The 22,092-nt window shown below is 44.4% G+C and overlaps 1 protein-coding gene across 2 annotated transcripts in view; it reads left to right on the forward strand.

The window, feature by feature from the left end:
- The first annotated feature begins 6,564 nt into the window (after nucleotides 1–6,564).
- Nucleotides 6,565–22,092, forward strand: part of ADD2 (adducin 2) — a 96,682-nt gene continuing 81,154 nt past the window's right edge. The window contains exon 1 of one of the 2 annotated variants that reach the window (XM_080684305.1): nucleotides 6,565–7,010. The gene's annotated coding sequence lies outside the window, so the exon portion shown is untranslated. Of the gene's footprint in view, nucleotides 7,011–7,116; nucleotides 7,290–22,092 lie in introns of those variants that run through there. The other variant, XM_080684306.1, reaches the window with a different exon arrangement.

Genomic DNA, 22,092 nt, shown 5'->3' on the forward strand with positions numbered 1-22,092 from the left:
TTTTCTATACAACTGAGTTAAGAAATTATCATGGGGTAGATAACATTGTGTGTTCTGTTTTTCCTTATTCTACCATTGGCATGTTTAGAGGTTTATATATAGTCTTTATTACAAATTTTAATGGCTCATTAAATTGGACAGTTTTCTAATGGACAGACATTTGTTTTCAGGTTTTTGTTCTCATAAACATGGCAAATAACTAAATGTGTTTCACTCTTTCTGTATTTTTTGAAAGGATCGATTCCCAGAAGTAGAACTCCTGAGCCACGGTAGGTACAATCTATGACTTGATGCATGGTGCTAATTTATAATACTATCATCTATGTAAGAGTGCTGAATTCATATCCTTGCCAACAGTGGGATCTATTAAAATGGTAGAATTTTTGTGGGTAAAAATTATGTCTTTAAATTCAAACTTCTTTGGTTACTAATGAAATGAACAAGTTTTTAGACATTTCTTTTGTGACCTGTCCTTATCTTTAGCATTTACAGTAAACTCTCATCTGTGTTTCAGGTTCCAAATATGAAAAGTGAAAAAACTGGTACAGGCCTATATCCTGCAGACAAATAAATGCAGTTTTGGAGTCTTTAAAGTTTTGTGTGTGTGTGTGTGATAATTCAAAGTTTACAATTACCCTGTAAATGGCCTTGCTTGTTACAAATCTACTCAACTGTACTTTCTCCGTAATTTCATGCTTTGAAGAAAAAGGCTGCAGGGCCTTCAGCCTTCATTCTTATTCTCCAATCCCTCCAGCGGTCTCTGTCCTCATCTCTCAGGTCCTATAGCTAATATCTTTCATTCCATCTGTTTTCATTACCCGAGCAATAAGTGACTGTTACCTTTCCTGGGAAAATTAACCTTTAAGAGGAATACAAATTAAAGCTTGCAGAATGTGGAGTTGTAACTATTAGCCAATGGGAGTGAGAATTTTCTGGGTTATCTCAATACCTAGCTAAGGCCACATGGCACCTTTGTGCAAGTTGGACACCCATGTACCTTGAGCATAGAGGCAGTCTTCATTTTTATAACAGTTCCTCAAAAAGACATAGCACTTAAAGTATGCTGGGTTCTGTCCTCCATATTTTCCTATGTTAGCTTTCCTCACAACTGTCCTAATAGGTAGCCACGATTATCCCTGTTTGACCGATGGGGAAACAGAGGCACAAAACATGTATTAGCTTGGGCTGCTATAAAAATAATTCCATAGCCTGAGTGGCTTAAACAACAAATTTATCTCTCGAAGTTCTGGAGACTGGGAAATCTAAGATCAAGGACTAGGACAGTGGTCGGCAAACTCATTAGTCAACAGAGCCAAATATCAACAGTACAACGATTGAAATTTCTTTTGAGAGCCGAAAACCGACTTCTGCGCATGGGCCACGAAGTTTCAATCGCACTGTACGTGTGCGCCCGCACGTGGTATTTTGTGGAAGAGCCACACTCAAGGGGCCAAAGAACCATATGTGGCTTGCGAGCTGCAGTTTGCCGACCACTGGACTAGGATGTTTGGTTTCTGCATAGCAGACAGCTGCATTCTCTCTGTGGCTTCCCATAGTAGAGAGCTAGTGTGAATGAGAAAGCTCTGGTCTCTCTTCCTCTTCTTATAAGAACACTGATTCTATTGGATTAAGGTCCCACCGTTAGAATCTCATTTAACCTTAATGGTTTCCAAGTAGTCACATTGGGTTAGGGCTTCAACATATGAATTGGGGGTTGGGACTGGGGACACAATTCAGTCCATAGCATTCTGCCCCTAATTCCCCAAACTCATGTTCTTACAACATGCTAAATACATTCATTCCATTGCAACAGCCCCAGAAGTCTTAACTCATTCCGGCATCAATTCTGAAGTCTGAGGTCCAAAGTCTCATCTAAGTATATCACTGTGGGTACGACTCTGGGTATGATTCATCCAGAGGCAAAACTCCTCTCCAGCTGTGACCCTGGGAAAGCAGACAAGCTATGTGTTTCCAAATGCAATGGTGAAAAGGCATAGGATAGGCATTCCCATTCCAAAAGGGGAATAGGAAAGAATAAAGGGTAGTGGGTCCCACGCAGGCCTCAAAACTAGCAAGGCAAGTTCCATTAGATCTTATGACTTCACAATAATCCTCTTTGGCTCAATATCCTACCTTCCAGGAGCCCTGGGTTGGCAGCATTACTCCCCTCCTACTCCCCCGCTACCCCCCCCCCCCCCCACACACACACACAGCTCTGATGGCCCTGCCCTCTGAAACCTGGAGGAGATAGACTTGCCTCCTAGGCCTGTGGTCAGAGCAGCAGCCCTGATGATCTCTGAATTGCCTCCTTGAAGAGTAGTGCATGTTTACAACCACATAATTCTATGGTCTGGTTCTGTAGAATCCAGGAAGTCTAACACCTGCCTTCATCCTGTCCTGTTTTCTCTGTCCCCTTTAGTTCAAACTGACAGTGTCTTAGCTGGTATAATCCCATCTCCATTCCTGGCCTCTTTTGAGATGGCTGAGAGTGGGGTCTTCAGGAGATCTAGACTTAGAATTTATCATTGTTCTTGCTCTGAAAGCATTGTCTCTCCTGCATCTCCTATCTTTTTTTTTTTTTTAACTGATTTCGGAGAGGAAGGGAGAGGGGGAGAGAGATAGAAACATCAACGATGAGAGAGAATCATTGATCAGCTGCCTCCTGCACATCCCACACTGGGGATAGAGCCTGAAACCTGGGCATGTGCCCTGACCTGGAATAGAACTATGACCTTCTGGTTCATAGGTTGATGCTCAACCATTGAGTGACGCTGGCTGGGCCCCATCTCCTGTCTTAAACTGGATTCCCCTAAAAGTAGGCCATGATTTATAGATTACTAGAAGAAAGGAAACATCAACAGGGGTGTGGGAAAGTGATGCCGGGAAGGAAGCAGCCTATGAAAGATGCATGACTGAGCAGGTTACTGCTGTGGGCAGCTGAGGCTCAGTCCTATGAAGGCACATGTCCCAGATGTGTCCTTCCAACACCTTGGATCATGGACCCAGGCTCTTTATCCATGGACTCCTGATGGTCATTGGTTGAGAGCTGACCCCCTAGAGCAGTGGTTCTCAACCTTTCTAATGCCGCGACCCTTTAATACAGTTCCTCATGTTGTGGTGACCCCCAACCATAAAATTATTTTCGTTGCTACTTCATAACTGTAATTTTGCTACTGTTAACGAATCGTAATGTAAATATCTGTGTTTTCTGATGGTCTTAGGCTCTAATGTCACGATCCACAGGTTGAGAACCACTGCTGTAGAGCCTAAGACCATCGGAAAACACAGATATTTACATTACGATTCGTTAACAGTAGCAAAATTACAGTTATGAAGTAGCAACGAAAATAATTTTATGGTTGGGGGTCACCACAACATGAGGAACTGTATTAAAGGGTCGCGGCATTAGAAAGGTTGAGAACCTCTGCCCTAGAGTGTCAGTTCCTTCAGCACACCCCGGGGAAAGCCGTAGATAAGTATGGCTGGGCCTGGCGAGTGCTAAGACACTCTATTATCTACTGCTGTGTAACAAATTACCACAAACTTAGCAACTTAAAACAACACATTTATTTTTTCAATTTCTATGGGGCAGGACTTGAGCCTGAGCATGGTTTGGTTGGATCCTCTCCTTCAAGGTCTCTCTCAAGCAGAAATCAAGGTGGCAGTCTGGGCTGGGGTCTCAGCTGAAAGCTTGGCTGGGGAAGGATCTGGCCAGATGTCACCCTCAGTTCCTTGACACTTAAGTTTTCCTAACATGGTTATTTGCTTAAAGCAGTGGTCGGCAAACTGTGGCTCACGAGTCACATGTGGCTCTTTGGCCCCTTGAGTGCGGCTCTTCCACAAAATACCACGGCCTGGGCGAGTCTATTTTGAAGAAGTGGCATTAGAAGAAGTTTAAGTTTAGAAAATTTGGCTCTCAAAAGAAATTTCAATCGTTGTACTGTTGATATTTGGCTCTGTTGGCTAATGAGTTTGCCGACCACTGGCTTAAAGCATTCAAGCCAAGAAATCAATCAAGAGAGTCAGCTAGCAAGGTCAAGAATCTTATGTAACACAGTCACAAGTGACACCCATCCCCTTTGCTGTGTTCTATTAGTTAGGAGCAAGTCATGGGCCCTGCCAGCACCTAAGGGAAGGGAATTACACAGAGCATGAACACCAAGAGGTGGGAACACTGTGGGTGTCTGTTGAACTGCCATCTTCTCTCTTTACAAATTATTGCTGGCCAGAAACAGTTTTGTAAAGAGATTAGGAATAATTTTATTGCAAATCAGTCAGAAAATCTGATTTTAAACTGGCCACTGGGGGCTAGCCAAATGTGGTTTTCTGGGTCTGACATGGAGTCTCCGATGCTGTCCTGCCCCTAGTTAAAAGCCAAGCAGTGGGGACTCCGAATACCAGGGATCTTCCCAGCACCATCGGTGGAGCCAACTATAGTGATAGTTTCTTTCATTGGGTTTCAAAGTGAGTTTGGACTTGAATGAGAGAGAACTTCAGGAACATCAACTAACACTCCATCTAGGCAATTAATATGGAAATTAATAAAACAATAAAGTCTTGTTTTCTGCCTGGCACTTGAACGATTCCTGAAGGCACAGGATAGTGCTACTCTTCCCACCACTCATAATATTCAGAAGTTGTATTCAGATGGCATCTGGGAGAAGCTGGGGGGATTTTTATATTTTATTTTTTTAGACTCTATTGGCTAGAGGAGCAGAATAACTTTTTGGGGAAAGGAGAGTCTATTGGCCTTATCAACTTTATCAGTGTCTTGAACTAGTTTGGCTTTTAAAAGTCAGTATTTTGTCTCCTCCAAGAGGCCATGTGTGGGGTAGTGATTAGGGCTCATAAACTCTGAAGCCATAGTACTTGAGTTTGAATCCTGGCTCATCCACCCACTAATTGTGCAACCTTGGGCAAGTTACCTAACCTCTCTGTGCCTCAGTCTCTTCATCTATAAAATGGGGCAGTAATACGTTAGTACCACCCTCAGAAGAGTAAGTGAATAAAAATGCATGTAAAACCCTGAGAACAGTGGCAGGAGCCAATAAGAGCTTGCTATTATTAGTTTGAAAATGAAATTGTACACCAGGAAAAAACATTTCTGAGTGATGAAAATTTATAAAATCTGCTATTTGTGGACTAAACAAAAATTCCCTACTCCCTTTTTGAGGTTTTATTTTCAGAAAAGGGCCCACCATACCTGTGATTTGGGGGTTCTGGTGAAGGGGTTCCTGACTCCCCAGATATTATTAGTCCATAACGACAATGCACAGCTAACTAAAGTCTGTCAATAAATACATCTCTTCCTGGTTCTGGCCAGACAGACTTCGAGTCCTGGTGGGTGAGTTGATTGTACTTCTAGCAGATTTTGACATGAGAATGGGGAGAGAGCTTGTGGACTTAGTGATTCTGAAGATGAAATGAGAATGAGTGAGCAGCTTTGAGAGGAGAAGGAGTAGAGACTGGGGGATGGAGGAATTGGAGGAGCTAGAGCAGAAAGACACAATTTACTCTGGTATCTGAAATGGAATGCCTGCCAGTTGTTCTAGGTTTGCTGTGCCAGGCTCTCTCTCTCTCTCTCTCTCTCTCTCTCTCTCTCTCTCTCTCTCTCTCTCATCAGCAGTAGCTTGCATAGAGTGTTAGCATGCAAAGGAATCGCAAGGGATGCTTGTCACTAATACCGATTCCTGGGCTCACCTCCAGCGATTCTGATTCTGCAGCAGCACTTTGGTGGGGTCTGGTTGTTTTTAGGGGGGGTGTCTAAGGACTGTGGTGTCCCAGAACCTAGAAGGAGCAGAGGGACCTTGTTGGGGCCAGTGATCACGGGCTTTTGGGGAAGTTGAACTTGCCCTGAAATCACATTTTTAGAAACACTTGCAGTGAATGTTGATTTAGGGGAGCTTTGGGGAGCTGGAGAAGAGTATCGGGGTCTAAAGTCCCAAGCTGCCACTTGATGTCCCTACTCTCTGAGAAATACTGCCAGGAGCACTAAAAATGTGAGACGCCTTTTAAGTGCTGTCATTTTACAGAGGAAGACAATAAGGCCCAGAGAGGTTCAGTGACTTTATTGAAGTCACACAGCTAGTTAATGGCAGGTTTGAGACTGTGACCAAGTATTCTGGTTCTCCATCCAGTTCCCCATTCACTAAATACCTGTTTCCTCTCGGGTGGGAAGGGGAGAGAGGGGAGAAGAGGAGGTAGTGAGAATTGGAGGGAGCTGGACCCATAGCCTGAGAGGGTAGGGCAACAATTTTGTTCTCTTCAGAAACAGTCCGACTTAGGATAGGGATAATTTCGGCTTGGGGTTCAAATGGTCAGACAATTGCTATTAGGATCATTAGTAGTGTTATCTTCTAAAGGCAAGATGTCCCTCCTAGACAAGAAACAGTCCAAGTGTAAGACTTTTTTCTTTTTTTCTCAATCCCAGGGAGGTGTGCTCTAAGGGAGCTCTCGTTTCAGATTTTCTTCCTAGTAACAAAATCCTCATCTCGGCTCTTGGCTGTTGGGGCAGTTGGTGGTGTGGGTGTGGACGTGGGCAGAGGCCGGCGGCAGGACTGCGGCACTGCGGGCGGGGGCACTGCAGCACCGCAGCTCGGGCGGCCCGGCCGGCCCGCTGGAGGGGGCGCTGTGGGCACCGCCAAGCGTCCTTTTGTCAGCGCGCCCCGCCGGAGAGCTCGCATTTCCTCCCAGCCGCGTGCGGGGAAGCGATTTAATTCTCGTGGCAGGGCTGTGAGGGACGAGCGGGAGCGAGCGCCTTTTGTCAGGGAGTGGCAGCCTCTATTGTCGGCAGTCACCGGTGACGCCAGAAGCTGCATTGCTGGTGGGACTCCAGGCAGGCAGCTCTGACGGTGCGGGGCTGCAGGATGGCGAGAAAACGCTGCTCTGCAGATTAGCCGGGTGCGTTTATTAAGCAGATCCAAAAGGAAAAAAACAAACAAACAACGAAACAAAACAAAAACAACAGCCTACGGTGGAAGCCCAGAGATGGATACAAAGCCGTGCAGAAGGTAAGCCCGCCTCTGGAATGGGCGCCGAGGCTCGCCTGGGTTTTGTTGATGTTCATGGAATCTGAGAGCCTACAGCATCCTTCCCCCTTGACTGGTCCAGCCCGGCGAGCTGGCAGTGAGTGCGTCTGCGGCGCAGCGCTTCCCCGCGGCTGTGTTTTACGCCTAAAGGTGTCTATTGATGATGTAACATCGGAGGTTCTTTGGAAAGCCGGGCTGCCGAGCGCTGGCCTCTGCGCGGGGACTGTGGGACCTGCGGGTCCTGAGCACAACGCCTGACAGGTGGGGCTTTCTTCTGCGCAGGGCGGGCGGGTGCTAGCCTCGCTGAGCCGGTCGCCCCTCCTTCCCCTTCCCGCTCGGCCGCCACCCTCCCGGGTAGCCTTGCGGGGCTCTCGGAGGGGCTGGGCGCCGCACTCCTCAGCTGCGGGGAGCAGGTGGGGCGTCGGCAGCCGCCTGCATTTGGAGCGGGGAGGCTGGCAAGTGAGTGGGTGCCAGTGGGCTTGGATTTTTACGCGTCTGCCGGAGGTCTTGCCAGTCTGTTCATCTCTTAGCTTCCATCTTCCCTCGCCTCTCCTCCCTCCTGCACCCTGGTGGAGGCCACCGTGGGTCCGGATGGCGGGGGCCAGCGTCTGCTTGTTTTGAAATCTCGACCAAAGCCTACCTGGTGTTGGGGGAAGGTTGGGAGGGGCAGACTGCTTTAGGATGCTGATCAGGCACTGGGGTCTAGCCTATTGTCTTGCCTTTACTCCCCCTTCCTTTTCTTCTCTAATCACCCCCTCCCTCAAATGGAAGGGCAAGAGAAAGAAAAAGCACCAGCCCACACCCTATCAAACTCTTTTTTAAAAATTGTCATTTATCTGTGACACATGATTATTACCCATCTGTTTCTTTACACCCACTCTTCCCTCCTCTAGCAGTTTGTCATCTAAAATTCAACTGACTCAAATGAGCCTTATAAAGATCAGAAATCAAATCTCCGTTTCCAAAATGCACATTTTGTGTTCTGTGAGTAACCTTAAAGGAGGGGAGCAAATGATCGGAGGGGGCGGACTCCCCTCCTTTCACCTTTGGCATGTGGGTCCAGCTGGGAAACCTGAGATATTTAATTTGGGCATTGAGGGGTGTCCTCGGGGATGGGGTTTGAAAATGATGTTTCATTTTAAGGGGAAAATCGTTGGTCAACATTTGAAGTGAAAGTACTTGAAATGAATAAGACCAGAGAAGGTGACTGAAGTTTCAGCCTTGCAGCCGTCTGCCCACTAGCAAATGAATACTAAATGTTAGAGATTTTTAAAAAGGGGGTTAGACCATTTAATGTGTTCACTGTATAATGTTGTACCTTCGTTCCAAAACGTGACCAGACATTTCTCATTGCCTGTGGACCTGGATCTTGCCCAAAGCCCCACCCCAATAGGGCTCAGTGAAAGCAAACTTTTCAGTATTAGTATGCTGTCAATACATCTTGGAGCATCACTAACAATAAATCATTCTTTGATCCAAAATCCATAACATTTCTGTAGCAAGCCCTGTGTTCTTTCTTCTCCACCAAATTGCTTAGCCCTGTTAGAAATGTACTTGTCACAAACACACTGCACAACATGGCCTGAAAGGACACACCACGTGTAGTTTCTAGGCTGGGGCTGAATTTGCTTTAAATATTAGTATAATGCTGGAATTAGCAAACCTCCGCTGTTCTTAAGAGTTTACAGGTGATAAATGTGTTTGTTGGCAGAGTTTAATGTTAAGATTTTAAATATATATAAAAAAGGCTTTGGTAAATATATTTATTACCTACCTTGTTCCACAAGGGATTTAAGACAGTTTACAGGAATTCATAAAACATAAACTAAGAAGTAGATGGGAAAGAAAAACAGGAAACTAAGGGTAGAGACATAAAATGGTGTTAAGAATGAGACAGATACAAAAATACAAGCATAAGACTCTCTATACCTTTCACGAGGGGGAAACAAACCGAACTGTCAATTTGGTAGTAGCTGATGCATAAAGGGAAATTGACCAGCCCACGACTTGGGTTTTATTTATTTTTTGACTCACTCACTCACTTGTTCACTCAACAAACATTCCACGTCTGTAAGACCCAGACATGGTCTCTGCCCTGATGGCACTTACAGACAAATGCAAGAAAGAGACATTCATGATAAATCTCTCCAATAAATATGCAATTACATATTGTGTTAAGAGCTGTGCAGGAAAAATGCAAACACAAAACATCACAAAGCCAGAACATAAAAACACAAAATAACAACAAAATAGCAATTTTTTTCAAATATGATACAGTGTTTGGAATGATCTTCAATCATGTTTTTGTCAAACACTAGGGTGGGTTGCCTTCAGCTGTGTTTTTATAGTGTCCCTCCATGTGAGCTCATGGTATCACACCAGGGTCAGGCCCCTAGGGTTCTGAGGATATATGTCTTTTGAGGGATCTGTGTCTTCTCTAAAATTAGTGGTTTCATTTTAATGATAGTCTTATATAATGAATAATAAAAAGTTGTTCTGGGTCATCTTGACGGCCACCCCCAAACCAATGCTGGGCCTGACCCTCGGTATCTTCCCACGTGAGCCAGGTCCCAGCACAGATGAGGAGAGGGGAATGGAAACAGGACATGTGGAGAGAGAGGTGAGCCTGCGCAGGGCACAGGCTTGCCAAACTCAAAAGAACTGTTCCTGGCGACCACTGCTGCACTGGCAAGGAAAACGGCTCTCATGCCAGATCCACCCGCATATGGACAGTATCTCAGCAATTTATTAGCAGCAGGTGTGGTAGTAAAAAAATGAAAAAGTTACTGTTGCTGGTTTCAGCACTAATTGGATTAGATTTCTATTTAATGCAGAGTTAGTAACCTCTGATAATCCAAAGCAATGACATAGATAATTTGGTGCAATAGTTAAGTGGAACCAGACTGCCTGACTTCAGATCCACTTTTCTACTTACTAGCTGTGAGACTTTGGGCGAGTTAGTCAACCTCTCTGTCCCTCAGTTTCTTCTTACGATAATATGTGGATAAATATGTGGTATTGGTTTCATATGATATTGTGAAGATTAGAGGTATTACACGTGAAAGGCTTGGAGCATATAGTGAGGTTCAACAAATGTTAGAGATTATTACTATTTTTATTAGTATGAAATGGCACCTCATTTATGTAGTCACTCCAGGATGGTTTTGATAGTATCCTCTTAAATTAGACACATTTTTGATGCTATTAATATTGTTTTGCACAGCATGCTTATGTGTGGTCTGCATTTGGATTGTTGAAGTCAAAATCCAGAAAATGATAACATGTAGTAAGTTGACCTGAGGCTACATCTTTCTATTGTTAAACCCCAAATGGTGTTGTAGTTTCAGCCAAACAATATTATCTGTCGCAGTGAATTCATTTTTATTAATTTGACATTTTAAAGTTTGATAGTTTTATTTATTTACATCTTTGTTTTGCCATTTTAGCTATGTAAAAGATATAAAGTATAAGTATTTAGAACTGGCCTTTAGAGTGTAATATTTAAGTTACATTTTAATAAAAGTGAATTAGGGTAAGCCTTGGCCCATGAGAAAATTTTTTCTTTCAAAGGGATTTCTACGCAGCTTTTTGGCATCTTGAACTGTGTACCAGGCCATAACTAAGATTCTTGGAATAGAAATTTGAATATCTAGAAGAGAAACTGAAGCCCCAATAATTGACTCCATGTACCTTGACTATCATAGTTGTACCCTGAAAAGATTTTAAGTCAGTAATACCCAAACCTGCCTCTGTCTTCAGCAAGATAAACTACCCATGAAAGGTTAGCCAATCTTATGAAATGAGGAGGAAAGAAAAGTCTGTTCTCTGTGCAGTACAATGTTTAGCTGTATGGATCAAAACACGTTTATTGATTTTATTCAAATCTATTTAAAAATTTTCTTTGTATCTCAGTGATCTAAGATTATATGTTAGTCTCCCATTATAATCATGTTTTTGGTAGATTTTAATATATACCTATCATAGACATAAACATATATACGTCACACAGCTATTTATATTTGATTGCCCAGGACTGATGGGTTTCCTGGGATGAGGGATTTGCAGTACTAAAACCAAGACAGTGCCAGGCAAAGCAAGATCAAGACAGATCCATTCTAGTTTCAGAAGACAGGGCGAGAACAATAGGCCCAGATTCTTTCAGGACTCTCTGGAAGATATGGTACAGATGGTGCCAACCAACATCAGCCAACCCACGATTCAACAAGGATCCCTCCTGGGCAGGAGTAAGGATGCTCTCCCAGTTGAGTCCCAGACTATTCCTCAGGCTCACTGCACCAGGCCTGGATGGGTTGTGGCATGATTGGTGGGGACAGGAAGAGGGAGGGCTCTAGGAACTCTATCAGCACCTCTACCTTGAGTGTCTGGACCCCCAATCTGAACATGTGCTAAGGGAGCCCCCAGGAAAGTAGGGCTTTAACATAGCCAGCTTCAAGTCACGTCATTTCTGATTACCCCAACAGTTGCAGCTAAAAATAAAGATACACGAATACATAAATAAATGCCACTTGCCCAGCAGTAAACATTCCTAATGTATTTGATATGACGCAGGACCTCACCCCCAGTAGCCCAGGCAGGACCGAGAAGCCAGGGAGTTTAGGATGTGGTTGCCAGAAAACCAGTTTCAGGGCTCCGGGTGATATCTGGCATGGTCTTCCCTAGGCCCAGCCTTGAAGTGGCTGGAAAAACTTACCCAGACAAGTGTCAAATCCCTCTGGCTTCTGTGAGTGGCAGCTCTAAGGACCATTTGACACGCTGCAGCCCACCCACACATACATACTGACTGGAGCAGGCATGGACCTGTGAGGACTTGGAATCTTTGGTCCATCAGACCCAACAGGGGAGGAGAACAGGGTGAGGAGACTAAAAAAAATGACACCCCCCGCCGCCCCACCCCCCACCCCCAACCAACACCAGACATGAGGGGAAACTTCCCTGGCCCATTTAGAGAAGAAGCCACTGGCTTCCTTGAGCTGGCCACAGTGATTCCAGTTCTAGCAGGTTCCATGGGCCCAGAGACTTTGGTGCCTATGTTGATGAAGCCGCCCCTATCCTGTCTGGGCCAGTTTCCCTTGGTTTCTGTTTCTCACAGCCAGGCTACTGCTGGCTGGAACTCTGGATTGTTCCAGAGCCTCCGCCTTCTCGTCTGACATGGAGCCCGACCTCCCTCCATCCATCCACAGCGACGCTTCCTGAACAAACATCGAATCTCCTCATTCCTCTACCCTCAGGATAAAGCCCAAACTCCTTACCTACCTCTACTGCTCACATCATCCTTCCTCTCACCCTACCCGCTAGATAGACTGCACCACCACCTTTTTGGACATTAACCACCGCCCCTTCCCCCGTCAGCCTCCACACCGTTCACAGGCTCTTTTCTTCACCTTATACTCCCTCCTCCCACTCCTTGTCGGCAAGTTGGTCCTTCGAAAAAGCTCACCAAATAGACAGACTGTTGGCAAGCCTAATTAAGATTTAAAAAAATTTAACAATACTAGAAAAGATATGTGGAACAAAGGAAAGGAGACAAAAAGAGATTTGAAATCGTAAGAACACTATGTATTGTTGTATCCTAACATATGTGAAAATCTTGAGCAAATGGACAATTTTCACAGAAAATCTGAACTGCCAATATTTACTCCAGAAATTAAATGTCATGTTCCTGGATGGGAGAATTGATGTTGCAAAGACGTCAACTCCTCACGGATTCTGGAGTGGGGATGGCTGCCTTCCTGGTGACCAGGAGTAGTGCAGATTTGTGCCCATTTTCATGGTCCTTTGATCATTTTCTGTGGAGCTTTGAAAGGGTAGTTAAGTGCTGGTGCTGAACTGTGAATCAGTTTATGGAAGGGAAAGTCGATACACTTGCATCTGAATGTCATTTGTAAATTGTTTTTCTCCAGGAACCAATGAAGTTATTAAACTTTGAAATGCATGGGGGGTGCTTAACGAAGACAGGATTTCATTTAACAACGGACATGATTTCCCACCCATATGATTTTACTGAGTATGAATTTCATCATGTTTGCTTTTTTGGCTCAGCATGGAGCCCCTATAAGAATTTCTTGACATTTACTTTTAAAAATCTCTGGTGAAAAGACACCAGAAAAGTGAGGGCGGGTTCGGTTCTTTCCTCCTTTACTTGTGTCAGATGGCAGAGCATCCATACTGATTATCTGAGAACTTACTCTCCTTCCCTCTTAGCACATTTCTCTTAGAACCTTCCCACACCCTCATTTGTGTCCTAAATTAGCTACATCTGTTACCATAGTTATGCAGTATCCAGCTTAACCCATTCCATGCTGTTCCAACAGTCCTGTGCAGGAGACTTCCGTTCTCCTATTTCATAAAACATACCGTTATTTTTCTTTATTCTTCTTCTGTTCCCATACAAAGTGCGCATTTACTAAATCAAATAGGACTGAGAGCTGCTAACAAAAAGCAGCAATTCCTGCCCCACCCCAAATCCTTTAGCCACAGACAAACCACTTTTAGCTGTTTTCTATTCTGCTATAGTTCCCTCTGTATCTCAGATAATATGCAGATGCTACTGCTGTTATGAATTTATCAACTTCGATCATCACTAAGTGACTTTCTGCCATGAAAGTCAAGGATGTAGCTTATTTACACCTCACATCTCCTCACCACCTTCCAGACAATGCATTTATTAAAACCAGATTTTCATTCCATGGACTGTTGATTGGGCCATTTAACTCTCAACTCTGTAAGATAGGCTGTTACCACCACCTCTCCTTGCCCACTTCCTCCTTTCCTCTAGCTCAGTGGTTGGCAAACTGCGGCTCGAGAGCCGTGGTTTGCTGCTCTGTTGACTAATGAGTTTGCTGACCACTGACCTGGACTCTCGATTCCAATCATTACAGGCTGTTGTTGTTCCTTGTGATTAAGCCCCTCTCCGAGTGGTTGGCAAACTCATTAGTCAACAGAGCGGCAGTTTGCCGGCCACTGCTCCAGCTGAACGTTTACCTTTGCATTACCAACATGGATAAAACATTCCTTCTGTTCCATGGTCATAGTTGGTTTCCATGATCTGTCTATAAGGTAATTCCAAAAGCTGAAAACTCTTAAAGCGTTCATTATCTGACGCGGTTGAAATTGTTTGCTGCACAATAACAGGCTAGGCTTTCATATCCTTCTCAGGACTCCAGTATCCCATCCCTTGGGCCAGTACATGAAAAACGCTCCCAAGCCGAAACCGGTTTGGCTCAGTGGATAGAGCGTCGGCCTGCGGACTGAAGGGTCCCGGGTTCGATTCCGGTCAAGGGCATGTACCTTGGTTGCGGGCACATCCCCAGTAGGAGGTGTGCAGGAGGCAGCTGATCGATGTTTCTCTCCCATCGATGTTTCTAGCTCTCTATCCCTCTCCCTTCCTCTCTGTAAAATATCAATAAAATATATTTAAAAAAAAGAAAAAAGAAAAAAAAGAAAAACGCTCCCAGGGTGAAGTCCTAAGGTTTCTGTTTCGCTGGGGTCACCAGCACCATCTCAGCTGTTCACCTTCACAGCGTGCAGCCTCTCTAAGAAGACCCATCCAGCGGTCAAGTTGGTAAGTTCAGAACCAGCAGCAAATGCAGACTATTTTCAGATACAGAGGTAATGACAGCTGAGTTCTTGGCTATGGACCATTGCATGTGGAGGTAGGAGAGGGAGTGGGAAGGGTCTACTGCTCCATATAGAGACCTGCAATTTGTGCCCCTATGTTCAGTCTCTTTATTTCCTGTCCTCCATAATACCTGCCATCCCTGAAGCTGGGGCATTTTTAGGGCTCTGCCAGACACATCACTTGCCTCCTTGGCTCCAGCATCCTCTGCCTGAAATCCAGGCTGAGGCTTCAAACATTAGTCACCAGCTCCTCATCTGCTTTTTGTCCTCCAGAGAAACTTCTTGAAATCTCTCCTCTAGTAATAAACAACTTCAACTTGTTATTGTGGGATTATACACTGAGTGGCCAGATTATTATGATCTCTGAACGCATAATAATCTGGCCATTCAGTGTATATCCTATATAATAAAAGGCTAATATGCAAATTGTACCCTCGACCAGGAGTTCGATCAGCAGGCAGGCCGGCCAACCGCCCATGTCCCCTCTCCCTGCCAGGCTGGCCGAACCCCACCCATGCACGAATTCATGCACCAGGCCTCTAATATATATACACTGAGTGGCCAGATTATTATGCATTCAGAGATCGTAATAATCTGGCCACTCAGTGTATATTTGCATTCCGTTATAATCAATTGCATGGGGACAAAGGAGAAAATGAAACCTAGGGATAGGTGGGTTAGGCCTGCCATCTTGAATTGGAAGCCAACAGCATTAATTTTCAATGAAGTAATGCATGGTAGTGGTAAAACAAACTACTGGCATGGCCATGATTTAAATTCAAACTATCGTGAAGTTTGCTTTTCTTTGTTATGAAAATGCCTTCCACTAGCTGCTATACTATCAACTCAGCCCAATATCTTCTCCCAGCTAGAGAAGTCCAGAAACATTGAAACCTTCTACCCCACTCAAAGATGATGGACTTCTAGTTTACATACAATTCTGATAAGCTCAGTTGTGTCTCTTCAGAGACTCCAGAGAAGTGGAAGTGACAAGTTAGAAAGAAGAGTTTGGCTAATAGTCTAAAAGAGATTGGGAAAAAAATGAGGATTAAGGGAAGATGACAATGCTCCTAGGGACCTGGATCACAGGTACTGCCCAGGTGCTATGGAAGATCATATGGCAGAGTTGCCAATACTTGATTTACCGAGAAAGTAAGGGCCTACCAGAGAAAGTAAGGGAGCTAACAGAGTGAGTCCTCACAGGGGAGGGCTGCTGGCTTTCTTTACCTGGATGAGAAGGAGGGATCTGAGGGTGCCAAAGGCTCTTTGTTCAGAAAGTAAATCTGCATAAGAAATTTCCTTTGCCTCTATGTTTCCATCTAATTTGGAGATTGTTGCTTCATTTTTCAGCGTTAGCAATCATCCTCAAGACTGAAACAGTTTTGGGATCCTGCTACATATAGCTTAACTCCGTTAAAGTCACAGGCTGTAAAACCATTGTCAGCTTTGAAGCCTGTACTTGTTATATTTAGTTCTGAATTGGAGATCTACCAAGATTAAGGATGTCAAAGAATTTATTTATTTATCTTTATTATTGAAAGTATTACAGATGTCCTCCCTTTTTTCTCCATTGACCCCTTCCACGCTGCACACCAGGCCTTCACCACACTATTGTCTATGTCCATGGGCTATGCATATATGTAGATAAGTTCCCCAATTAATATCTCCCAAAATCTTTTTTTTAAAGTTTATTATATTTATGGGTGAAATGATATAATATCTAGGATTTATCTCAAAATCGTCACTTTTATTGGGGGATAAGTAGAGTTAGAGGTGAATTAAGATAAGTCCATAAGCTGATAATTATTGAGTTGGGAATTATTATCTATCATCTAAATTGGTACTTTTTAGAGTGCAAGGAGGTGCCATTAGCAATTACATTGGAATAAGAGGCATAACCCGGACTCTCTCGGGCAAACTGCAGTCTACTCGGAAGCTAGATGGTGGGTACTAAGGGTATATTATAGTGTGCTCTCTAATTTTGTATACTTTCAAATATTCCCATAATTAAAAATTTTCTTCTGTTTTGTTCTGTTTACTGTTTTATTAAAATTGGAGATTTTCCTCTTATTTATTTATATTTTAATATATTTTATTGATTTTTTACGGAGAGGAAGGAAGATGGATAGAGAGTTAGAAACATTGATGAGAGAGAAACATCGATCAGCTGCCTCTTGCACACCTCCTACTGGGGATGTGCCCGCAACCAAGTTACGTGCCCTTGAGCAGAATCAAACCTGGGACCTTTCAGTCCGCAGGCTGACGCTCTATCCACTGAGCCAAACCGGTTTTGGCTGGAGATATTCCTCTTAACCATGATGTTAAACATTAGTCAACTTCAAACCCCGAACAAAAATAGCTGGAGAATATTGTCAAAGGACACATCTGTTAGGTTGATTTATAATAACAGGACAAAAACTCATAGTTCTTGCAACTGGGACACCCAGGAAGCAATACTTAATTAAGTTGACAATGTTATAAAGCAGATCTATAGCTGTAGTTAGGCAATGAAACCTTGTTTTATTGTTGTGAATTGGGCTCATCAGGATTTTACAGAAAGATCGAGTCTGCTAGGAAATGAGGAGCAGGCCAAGAAAGGGAGGCTTCTGTTTGCATAGCAGGCCCCCATGCTGATCTGAAATTACCTGGGTGTCCCTCCTCTTTGAATTTTCCCACTTTCATTTAGTCAGACTTGGAGGACAAGGTCTCCATTCCCATGTGGTCATTCCCATTGTCCGTCAGCACACAGTTTAGTGATGCGTTTGCTAACCTACTTGTGAGGTGGTGTGCGTGAGGCTCTTAGACAAGGCAGCAAAGGTGGGTTCTCCTTTCAGGATGTCACTCATTTCGATTCTGCCAATCAGAGGGCTCAGGTGGCTGTGGATTTGGAGTAAGGTTCTTTGTGCTCTATTCAAGGAGGGGCTGAGATGGATGTGGGCCCAGCTCCCAGATGGCACCTTGGAAGGAGCCTGGGGTCACCAGGCAAGGTTCTGCCTCATACGGGGTCCTTCAAGGCGAGAAGGCTACCACAGGATCAGAAACTAGATTTTAAAAAATGACTTAATCTTAGCTGTTCGTGTTGTTGTTCTATTTACTGTTGTATTCCCCCAGCATTATACAGAGGTCATTTTTTAATAGCCTCCTGGAAGAACTATTCAGTGACCACAGCTGGAACCTGGGCCCTCTGCACAGAGACTCAGGTGTAGGTCTAAAAGGTTATTTTAAAATTTATTTTTTTGTGTATTATATAAATCAAGCTTATTGAGATATAATATACATATAGTAAAATTCACCTTCATTAGATGTATATTTCTATGAATTTTGGCAAATATATACAGTCGTGTAACCTCCACCACAATCAAGATAGACAACAGTTCCCTCATGCCCCTTTGTAGGAAATCTCTGTTCACCCACAACCCCTGAAAACTGCCCAGCTGTTTTGGTCTACCTTTTCTGTAATGTCATATAAATGGGATCATATAGTATAGTCTTTTGTGTCTGATTTCTTTCACTTTGCATAATATTTTTGAGATTCATCCATGTTGTTACGATACTAATAGTTCATTTATTTTGATTGCTGAACAATATTCTTTTGGATGGCTGTACCACAATTTGTTTAGCCATTCACCCATTAAAGGACATTTGAGTTATTTCCACTTTTGACAACTATAAATAAAGGCACTGTGTATATTGACATGCAAGCTTTTGTGTAAACACAAGATTGTAATTCTCTGTCCTGTGTATGCTTAACTTTGTAAGAAACTGCCAAAGGTTTCCAAAATGACTGTATGCATCATTTTGCATTCCCACCAGCCATGTATGGGAGCTGTAATTACTCTGCACTGGGTATTGCTTGTGTGTGTGTGTGTGTGTGTGTGTGTTTACTTTAACCATTATGATAGGTGTGGGGTATTATCTCATTGTGGTTTTAATTTGCATTTCCCCAATGATCAATGACACTGAGCATCGTTTCATGTGTTTGAATGTCACATATCTCTTCTTCGGTTGTTTCTTGTCTTTTAAATGTCAGCGAGGCTCTGTCATGCTCAGGCAAACAGGGGAAGCATGTTTTCTTAGTCTCAAAGGGGGAGTGAAAGCATAGCAGAGGGTGGGCAGGGTGAGCAGAATGAGGGGACATAGGGAGAGCTGCCCAAGAGGATGTCAGGAGGGCGAAGTCAGGCGCTGGGGTATCTGATCCTTCCCTCCTGCACAGGCTGTTTCTGGAGTTCTTCTCTAGAGGGTTTTGTGGTTTGTATTACGAGAGGTTGCTCCTTAGGGACGGAGGGAGGAACAGAGGAAGACAGCTGTAATATTGATTCCATTATTTTTTATTTGCTTACTCCAAATTCTGGTCTTTATACTTTTAGTTCAGTAATATCTCTCTCAAATAGATAAATTTGGCCCAGAGAGCAGCCCTACTGTTAATTTTGGGGTGTGTGTGTGAAAGGGAGGTTACATCCTATCTAATAAAGAGGGGATATGCTAATTGACCATCACACCCTCACTAAGATGGCAGCACCCACAGCCAATAAGGAGGGAATATGCTAATTGACTGCCACACCCTCAAAGATGGCGGTGCCTCAGCCACAAGATGGCGGTGCCCAGTCCCCTTAGCCCCACTGGGGCGGCAGGTGTGCAGCATGGCCGGGTCCACCACCAGGCGGGTCCGGCCGCTCTGCACCTGCCTCTAGAGTCCCCCAGTCCCCTCAGGCTCCTAGCCCCCCAGGGCCGGCCCAAGGCGTAGGCAAGCCACCTATGACAGCTGCCCAGCCCTCCAGGGCCAGCCTGAGGAGCAGGCAAGCCACTGATGGCAGCTTCCCAGCCACCCAGGGCTGCCGGAGGCTCAGGTAACCAGGGTCGGCAGAGGCTTGCGCTGCTGGCAGTGGCAGCAGCAAAGGTGTGATGGGGGCATTGCCTTCCCCTGATTGCTGGGTTGCCTCCTGCCCCTGAGGGCTCCCAAACTGTGAGAGGGGGCAGGCCAGGCTGAGGGACTCCCTCTCCAGTGCATGAATTTTCATGCACTGGGCCTCTAGTAAAAGATGTTTAAGAAAACATCTATTTAAATTTGACTGATGTAGGGATTCAAAGAGATATTTGTACAGCCATGTTAACAGCAGCACTAGTCACAATGGCTAAAACCTGGAAGCAACTCAAGTGTGGATGAGGAAAATGTGGTATGTGCATACAATGGAATATTATTCAGGATTAGAAAGGAAGTTTTGACATATGCTACAGCCTGAATGAACCTTGAGGACATGCACTAAGTGAAATAATCCAGTCACAGAAAGACAAATACTCTACGATTCCTCTTACATAAGGTACTTAGAGTAGTCAAGTTCATAGAGACAAAGTAGAATGGTGGTTGCCAGGGGCTGGAGTGGGGTGCACATGGAATCATTGTTTAATGGTATAGAGTTTCAGTTTTACCAGGTGAAAAGACTTATGGAGATGGATGGTGCTGATGGTTGTAGAGCATTATGAATGTATTTAATCTCACTGACCTGTACACATAAAAAGGGTTAAGGTGGTAAATTTTATGTTATGTGTACTTTACAACAATGAGAACTTTTAAAAATGTGATTGAGGTATACTCACAATGATGAGCACTGTATCACAGTGGTAGGTAAGTTTGTAAGGTTTGCCTATGCATATCAGTCAGTTAGTCAGTCAACAAGTGTTTACTGACCACCCTCTATGAGCAACTACTGTTCCAGGTGCTGGAGATGCCCTGGTGAGCCAGGAGGTCACACTCTAGTAAGGAGAGAAAGATGCTAAACATACAAACACACAGACAGTGCCAGGCACTGGTACTTGTTATGCAAAAGGTAAATTCAGGTAACAAGAGGGAGAGTGAGCAGAGGAGGCTGCTTTAGCTCGAGTAGCCAGGGAAGTCTCCTTTGGGGAAGTGACATACAGCTGACACAGGTGGGTTGGTGGGACTGGGTCAGAGACTGAGGTAGTGCTGGTGATTTGAAGCATTTCATTACACTATTGGAGACAACATCATTGCCTAAGAGTAGGGGTGAGGAGAGTGTGGGGAGATTTGAGGAGAGATGAGAAAGTGAGAACTGATCTCTTAAAGAGTCTGCACCAAGGAAGGGTAGGTTGCCTGGTAATGGTAAGAAACCATTTGAAAGGTGTACAGGGAGTTTTGAAATAAGTCCTATCCACATAGTTGTGTACAGGGGTCAACTGCTCAGATGCACACATGGAGCAAGGTCGTGTAACATTTAACCAAAGGTGGGGCTCTGTGAGGTGAAAACAGTGGAGGGGAGATGGAAGAGAAGTCAGAGGTGTTTTGCAAGGGCATGGTTACCCAGCTGGACTAGCTAATTTAGTCTAGATAAGGAGGGATGTGAAGAGTGAAGTTTGGGGGTAGATAGTGAGAAAGTAAACACAAGGTCTCAGAGGCATTGGAGATTTGCCTCTAGAGGGGTGGTATCAGAGTAGGTGGGCTGGAAGGGGATGGTCCAGGAATAGGATGTGAAATCCAGATGTTGGAGGTGGTGATCTTATTGGTGACATCAAGATCTAGGATATATGACCACAGGAGTGGGTGACTGGGGCTGGAGTGAATGGAGAGATGATTGGTGTTAGAAGCCAAGGAAATGTGAGGCTGGGTGTTGCATGGATGCCTGTGTGGTGTGTATTTGAAGTCATCGGGAATGAGGAAGGGTAACGATAGAGGGGAAGATGATGGCGTTATCAGTGCATGAGGGGAGAGACCAGGAGAGTGGTAGAGGACAGCCACGAGGGGAGGGGGCTGATGGGAAGTCTATATTAGATGTGTGCTCCCAAGACAATGAGGTTTTTGAAGCAGTAGAAATGGAGATGTGTATAGGGCACAAAGAGGCTGTCTACACTGCACTCAGGCCCTGGGTATGTGGGATGTGTGTTGTGAGAGAACAGTGAGCTCAGGGGAGAGCCAGGCTTTAGATTTTTGATTTTTGGATCACAGAAATGGGCTCTATGTAGCAGAACTAGGGGACGCTGCGAAGAATTGTGTGATTGTTCAATGACATTGGTTTCTAAGCTGCAAGGAAGGTAACCAAGGAGGCGTTATTGACTTTGGGCTTGTTCAGAACTCACTTAAAGGCAATTAACAGTATGTGGTGTTGTTTACTAAAGTACTAGTCTCATGAGAGACCCAGCAGTTCTTGTGAATTGTGAGAAGGAAAACTTCCTCTCTCGAGATATCTTGTGTTTTCATGTCATTAGAAGTCCTGCATCACCGCCAGCCATAAATCTCATGGAGGAGACAGAAGGCTTCTGTCCTTTCTTATCATCTTGATGTGGCTCTTTGATGACCCTCTTGTCTAGCCTTGCTCTGCCGATGGTGACCTTTAACATAATAACTGCTTACAGGAATAGTGAGGATTGATGGAGACGATGCACTTTCTCATAAGTCATGGCTCATGCATTAAAA

Source organism: Plecotus auritus, assembly GCF_963455305.1.
Source record: "Plecotus auritus genome assembly, chromosome: 8".
Taxonomy (NCBI): domain Eukaryota; kingdom Metazoa; phylum Chordata; class Mammalia; order Chiroptera; family Vespertilionidae; genus Plecotus; species Plecotus auritus.